This window comes from Cupressus sempervirens, chromosome 1, assembly GCF_028749045.1.
Source record: "Cupressus sempervirens isolate cs-2001-9-10 chromosome 1, ASM2874904v1, whole genome shotgun sequence".
NCBI classification, from domain to species: domain Eukaryota; kingdom Viridiplantae; phylum Streptophyta; class Pinopsida; order Cupressales; family Cupressaceae; genus Cupressus; species Cupressus sempervirens.
The window spans coordinates 111,419,540-111,427,505 of record NC_143118.1 but is presented as its reverse complement, the minus strand read 5'-3'; the positions used below and the strand labels follow the sequence as shown (position 1 = coordinate 111,427,505).

The window sequence follows — 7,966 nt, the reverse complement described above, 5'->3', positions numbered from 1 at the left end:
TCACTATGCAACTGTAGAATATGAAAATTGGGGAAGAAGGGAAAAGCTGAACAAAAAGAGATTAAAAAACTTGACACAAACACTATTTTGTTGATATTCATATCCAATTACATACTGCCTCAGTTATGAGGTCTATTACAATTAACAAGACTGTCATTCAAACCAATTAATTGACTTTCTTTTATAGAGCTTATAGATCTTATACGTCAATTTTAATGCACCTTTAAAAATAATTAAGTGGTTGTTAAAGCATGCATAAAAACATGGAATTTATGCATTAAAATGTTATATTTTATGTGCCTTTATGCATTATAATTGAAGTGGTTGAATTTTTCACATGTTGTGGGAGTCGTTCATAGGTGCATGAGTCATATTAGAATTGAGCACTAGAATGTAGTCAAATGGGTTATCAGATACTTGAGAGGTACATTCAACAAATGTTTACATTTTGGGGGCTTTACTAGTGATTTACAAGGCTACGTTGACTCATATTTGAAAGGAGGTAAAGTACTATAGGATATGTATTTACTATTGGTGGGACAATAGTGAGTCAAATTTCTCAATTACAAAACGTGAATGCTTTATCGAGTATATAGGAAGAGTATGTTTCTACTACAAAGGCAGCCAATGAGATGATATGGCTACAATATTTATGGAAGAGTTGGGACACTCATACACTAGAAATTATCTGTCTATAGATAGTTGAAGTGACATTCATCTTGCCAAGAACTCTTCTTTAAATCCAAATTCAAAATACATATAGTTGTGGTACCATTTCATTTTGTCAATTTTGGATGATGGAAATTTAAATTTTGAAAAGATACATATAGATGACAATCTAGTATACATGTTTACAAAGGTGGTGCCAAAGAAGAAATTGAACTTATCTTCAACTTTGATTGACCTTCTAGACTGAACATAATAAAAGAACAACACGTAGTCGAGGGTGCATCAATCCAGCGGGAGGTGGTTTAGTGTGGACCCTAATCAGTAAAAATGGGAGATTATTGATTAGTGTTAACTATTTAGGAAAGTAGTATAGACTTTTCATAAGACATGGGTTTTGCAATAATGACCCCCCAAAAAAATTAGTTAACTCATTAACCATTTTCATGTTGATTCGTCAACCATTTACCATAGTTGATCCATCACATATGTTTAGGGTTAACTCATTAAATAAACATTTTTAGTCATGTAATATTGGCTTAGGGTTAGGATTTTCCAAAGAGGATATATAAAACATCTAATAGAGGTATTGAGCTATAAGGAAGATGAAGGATTATAACAAGTTGAAGTTACTAGATAATAATAATTGGACTCTTTATTTGGTGGACATTGCCAAGGATCAGGTGAACCACGTTAAATCTTTGTGTCTGTTGTTCCATTTATGTGTGCTTTATTCCTTTGTGTTATTAGTTATATTTACATGTAGCTATTAGTATATGTCTAAATAATCCTAGCAAGAAGTTCTTCTCTATTTATCCCACTTCTCTCTCATTTTCATTTAATTTAAATTTACTTTTTCCCTAAACTTGTTAACCAAAGATAGATGGGCATATGCGCCATGATTTTTTGCAAAAAAGCGGACACCATGAAAAAAATCAAAAGTACACATAATGTGATCGTGTTATGTGTACTTTCAATCAAATTTTGAAATAGAGGAAAAACATTAAATTTTTTGGACTTTTACAAATGCAATTGCATTATGCTTAATAAAACATGATAGTGTTACATTAAGAACTAGAATCTTTTCTTCTATTTCTCCATAACCCCATCAGGTTATGAAGTACCAGAAACAATGAGAGTGGTGTTGTGACTAGCAGTCACCATCGCCCAGGCCTAGGACCCCTGCTTTTCTTAATTTGGCAATTTTTTCCATATTTTGTGGAGCGTAGTTCAATGGAACCAAAGGAATGGTCAAAGTGAAAAAAATCCCCAACTATTTTAAAACTATTATTTCAACATTCCATGGAGTGGGATTTTAAGATAGTGGAGGAGTATTACATGAAGGACAGAATCCTCCATTTGGAGAAAAGGTCACTTTATACCATGGAGCGCAGATTTAATTTGGCAAGGAAATATTGTGCAAGGGACAAAATCCTTCACTCAGCAAAAAGCCCACTCCTCGTAAATGTTAGAGCACAGAATTGGGCTAGTCATGGAATGTTTGCTGAAGGATAAAATCCTTCATTCAGAGAAAATCCTTCTCCCACAAATTATGGAGTGCATAATTACACTGGTTGAGGAAAGTTTCCTTTGGAAGGCTAATCCCTGACTGTTGTGAAATTACATTTTTAACATCGATTCAAGGAAAAAGTATCAAAGGAGGAGGGGAGGTGCCATGCTTGGGTTGTCAAATTTTGAGTATTTCAAAATGTCAAAGCAAATAAATGAAATCAAGGATTTTCTTCTCACTACACGTCGTAAAGATGCAAGGTCCATAAAGATTAAGAGGAGCAAAGATGTTGTGAAGTTTAAGGTTAGATGTTCAAAATACCTGTACACTCTCTACATTTTTGACTCAGAGAAGGCTGACAAGCTCAAGCAATCCCTTACACCAAGTTTGACTGTTCACAACCTATAATTTTCCATGGAAGTGCAAGTTTTAACAAGGCCTTGGATATCTAAATGTGCTACTTTGTTTTAAGGACTCTCATTTTTTGTTGTGCAAGGATTTCTTTTCAACTTTAACATGCTAAGTAGGCTATATCTGTGTGACAACTTCACAGTAATTTTAGAACAAGTACATCTTGAAAATGTGTTAGCACATTTTTAGCTATGAGGATTCATGGGGCAAAATTTTGTGTTTTTGATTTTTCAGAAGCCCCATTTGTTGGCCTAAATGTGTAAAGAAAATGGAAGTTAGATCCACACTATTCAAAAGATTGGTATGATAGAGGTGTGAAGGTTTACCAAGCTGAAAAATATAGAAAGGGAGCATGCATAAACTGTGGGGAAATGATGCATGATTCCAAATCTTGTATAGAAAGACCTCGTAAAATTGGAGTAAAATGGACAAATAAGTGAATAGTACCTGATGAGAAAGTGGAGAACTTTGAGCTTGATTACGATGGAAAATGGGATATATGGAATGGCTATGATCCAGCTACATATGCTCAGGTCATAGATAGATATGAAGCCAGGGAAGACGCAAGGAGAAAATATCTGAAAGAGTAACAGTTGAAAAGTTGGTTTCAGAGAAAAGAAAAAAACAATTTTTTCTTTCAAAAAAAAAAAATTTTTTGGATTTACATTAAAAATTAAATATTAAGTTTTATTGATATTTAATTTGATTGCTTAAATAATAATCCAAAAACAATAATAATAAATGGAGAAAAGTTGGAGATGAATTTGATTTTTTATTTTTTCATTGAAATATGGAAATTAATTAAATATTGATTTTAATTGATATTTAATTAATAAAATTCAAAAAAAATAAAATCAAAATGGGATAAAGAAATACTTAGCTTCATCATGAAGCTAAGAGCATCAAAATAGCAACTTTTTGAAACAAATAGAAAAAAAAAGTGACAAGTGGCACAAAAGATGGAAACCTTGATGGCTAAGTAAAGAAACGACTTAATTTTAGTCTACAGTTTTAAAGGCATCTTTTTTGAAGGATGATTTATATAAGAAACCCTCTCATTCATTCATGCTCACATAGAAATTTGAAGAGAAAAATTGAGAATGGGAGTGAGATTCAAGGAGTTCAAGGAAGCAAATTTTTGGGAAATTTTCTAAAATTGTTGAGGAGTTTTCTAGGAATTCGTGACAGACAATTTTGAATCCTATCAAAAAGGAAATTTTTTTTTTTGCAGTGAGTTGTGAAAATTGCATATTTCTCATCGAAGTATTAAAAAGTGAATCTTGAAAGGAGTATGGAAATTTTGGCAAAAATCCAAAATGTATTGTGGACAAGTTGTATCTGTTTGTTTTTAATACTTTCCTTGCATAGTCTTATGTGTGTACATTTTCTATTTTACAGGAAAGGAGAATGGCAAAGCCCAGGGGAATAGGAGAAACGCGAGGACAACTGATAAAGAATGAAAGGAGAGGATTCTATCATGAATCCAAAATTGTGTCAAAGTGGGCAGAAATAGGAGATACAAGCCTTGGCAGCCTTGATTTGAAAGATTTTAACTAGAGAATGCTCGGATACAATGACTATCACCAGACACACCTAGCCACAAGAATTGTTAGAAGTAGAATTTTTGCTACTGCTAGTTTCCCTCCTTTTCAGCATCCAGAGTTAATTGTGGAATGTACCAAACACTACAGTCCTAGACACGTAACCATCAAGGATTTTGAATGAAATGTTCTGGAAGATTTTTCTTCGGCATCCATTTCTGAAGCGTTTGGAATTCCTTCTCACCCAAGGATGGTCACAAGAACACAGGAGCAAGCACTGAGAATCTATACCTCTGGACTCAATTTCTATGAAGAAATAATCAACAAAAGATGGTTGAAAAAGAATAGATCACATCATTCCAAGATTCCTAAGGAAATAGTATGGTTCGATTTGCAGAGGGAATATAGTGACATGGTCATGATGTTGAGTCACATATTTGGCATGCCTCATTCTTATAGATTTGAATCTTGGATGTGGTATGTTGTTGAGCAGGTGATGGAGGAAGGTGACAAAATAGATTGGGTGGGGCTCATAAGTGATAATTTAAATGAACAATTGATGAATCTAGAGCATACAAGGAAATTTTACATGAGCTCATATATCATCTACATGCTGGCATGAAGGACAAATTATGATGGACTACAGTGCAAAGGACCAGTTGGAAGTGGAAGTCAACACCTCAAAATCCATGAATGTTACCTGCAGTTGCATTTGTATTCAAAGAATGATTACATGAGGGTTAATGATATATTTTCCATGTGCATAGTAAGAATACCCATGTCTAAAAGCTGCAGAGAGATCATCAAATGAGCTCCACTTCTTTCGCCTTCCGCTTTATCCAAAAAGGAATGATTTTGATCCTTACAACAAGATCTCATCAGTAGGAGGATCAAAGTACCAACACAAGGTTCACCTTGAAGACTTTTCGGCAAATGTAGTAGACGAGAACAAGATTAGAAAAAGGTACAATTCAGTGATCATAGCTAAGGAAATGTTTCAAAGTTTTACTAGGGAATCTAGTCGATGGAAGAAGATTGTTGATAACATCAAGCAAGGAATATCAAATGCAATTGCATCCTTGTTATCACAGAGATTGGTGGAAGAAGAAATGACAACTGATAATCTGAAAGTCAAGTTACAGGAATTGTTTCAACTAGATTTATATGAAAGAGATGATTTTTAGAACTTCTCCATCTTCTCAAATACAATGCACATTACTAAGGACTTGCTACCAGATTGGGATGAAAGCTTGGGGAAAGTAGAAAGAGTAATTGCAGTTCTAGAATTCAAGCAAGAATCTGCACCAAGCATCAGTACAGAGGAGTTGGAAACAATGTTAGATCGATTTTGATCCTTCAAGAAGAAAAATCAAGGATAGATGCATTAAATGCATAGTGGGTGTTCTTAGGGATCATTTATTACACCCTACTCCTTCCTAATCGAGCATGCATAGTGGGCATTTATTACCCACTACAGTAGTGGATTCCTTGTTGCATTAATATAGATTCTTTTCCTTTTCCCTAACCCTAACTAGGGCTGATGTGGCACAATCTTGGCCATCGATTATTATGATCATCTGGGTCACCCATTGTAATCGAGGACCTATATAAAGGCCTCATTTCTCATTTGTAAAGGGAGATTCTTTATGAGATTGTTGCTATGAGTTGCTGAGATAATAAAGTTTTCATTAGAGTTTGGTGAATACTTGACATGTCTTAGTGCTTGCTTGTTCTCCTAAATTTCTTCAATTAGATTAAGTTTAGCATAGTCAATGTGTGGTGATTACAATGAAGAATATGATGGTGTATTGATGAGTTCCTTCGATTCATACTTTTGATGTTTTAGTGATTCTAACTTGTTGTGTAAAGTTAGCCTAAACCCCTTTCATTCATATGCTCAGTTTCTATCATTCGTATACATTGTTCTTTATGATGGTGTATGCGGTGATATGAAAATCTCTGGCATAACCCTTGAAGATTGCACCAATTCATGCATAGTTGTAGTATAACTTGGCGAAGAAAAATTTGATAAATTGAGGAATTTGTCCACTAGAATACTATTTTTTGTTATCACCACCCTTAGGATTAGAATAGAGTTCTTGAACCCTATCTTATTTAATTTTTTCATATTTTGTGAAAACTCCAAAAAAAGAACTTCATTGCAAAACATTAAGATAGCTCCCACATCTAGTATGGCTTGAAATGAATCTAAATAAACATGTAAGGCCCCTTGTGATCATCAAAAAATCACATCAACCACCGATCTTGTCCACAGTCAAGACTTGGCATTAAAGGAACCTTGAAGTCATTGTATGATCTTCTAGCAATCTTAGCATACACAAGACTTTATTCAAGAGAGGATAAGATATTTCAGCATTTTGTTCTACTATTTTGTGAGTCATAAAACACACATCAACAAGTGGGATATATAGAGAGAGGGTGGTGAAGGAGGTGTGTGTGTGTGTGTGTGTGTGTGTGTGTGTGTGTGTGTGTGTGTGTGTGTGTGTGAGAGAGAGAGAGAGATCATATTTCTCTATTGATAAATTCGACAACCCTTGTTACTTCTCTATCTATTTTTTTTCTTTTTGAGTGCATGTGCACTGAAGACCTTCTATCACTACTTGAGCTACTAGTAGATGATGAGTATTCATCATCATCATCATCATCATCTGACATAGGCACACATGCATATCATACTTCTTTCCTTTATTGCTTTCCCCTTTCTAGCTCTTTAAGTCATTATCTATAACTTCTATCATGGGTCCTCTTTACACTATTTTCCATTAACCATGTGGGCTTTGTATCTTAACATTGAGTAATTGGTTAATAGTTTCATTATTAACAAAATTCATAACCAGATTCTCCATACCTAGTTTTCTTCTTGATTGCTGCAATATTTTCTCCTCAACTGAATATTTTGTAATTAGTTGATATACAATCATAGTTTTCTCTTGGCCAATTCTTTAGGTATATGATTGATCCTTTAGATCCACAAAAGAGTTAAAATCTAGAACTAGTATAAGAATAGTTTTAGATCCCCAATTATAAAACTTTGTCACCCAATGAGTTTGGTGAGTCTTCCTGTAAGACTAAGAAGTGTACAAGTGATCCTTGCAATTTTTGTGGTGATGAAGGACATTCAATTTATAGGTGTTGGAAATGTCTTGAGGTTTTAGAGAAGTCCATGCAACATCATAGTATTGCTTCTCTAAAGCCACCACCTCCCCATTTGGAGAAAGAAAATGCTCTTTTTGCACAAGCTATCTCTTCCCCTATTACTTGGATCATTGATTATGGTGCTTCGACACACCATATGACAGACTCACCTTATTTGGTTACCTCACTATCTTGGAGTGTTACTATACATATTGGAGTTGGTGATTATGTACTTGACTTTCATTTTTAGGTTTTGGCACTACTTTTTTGGAGGGTGTTTCTCTTCAAGATGTTCTATTGATTCTAGCCATTCCTATGAACCTTGTGTATGTCTATCAAATTTTTCATTCTAGCTCTAGGAAGATAGTTTATTTCTCACCACATGATGTGGTTATTTGATGCCTATTTGGTTGTTTCTTCTAGGAGTGTTGATTTACAGTCTCAGGTATATCAATTTCATGGCTTTGAGGGCTCTATCTCTACATGTGTTTCTCTTTTTGCTCATGCAGACATAGTGAGAAAACTTTGGCATGAGTATTTTGGTCATGTCAACTATAGATATTGATGAGATCCATTTACCAATTAAACTTTCAAGGATCCCTTTACCATCTAATGATGTGCTTTAAATTGGTCAACTACTATTGGAATGTATTGATGCACATAAGGGATGTGATTTTGGCAT

At 34.3% G+C, this 7,966-nt stretch overlaps 1 pseudogene; it reads left to right on the top strand.

Moving 5' to 3' along the window:
• The first annotated feature begins 2,374 nt into the window (after positions 1–2,374).
• On the top strand, positions 2,375–2,584 carry LOC149576461 (large ribosomal subunit protein eL38z/eL38y pseudogene; annotated as a pseudogene).
• The last annotated feature ends 5,382 nt before the right edge of the window (positions 2,585–7,966 follow it).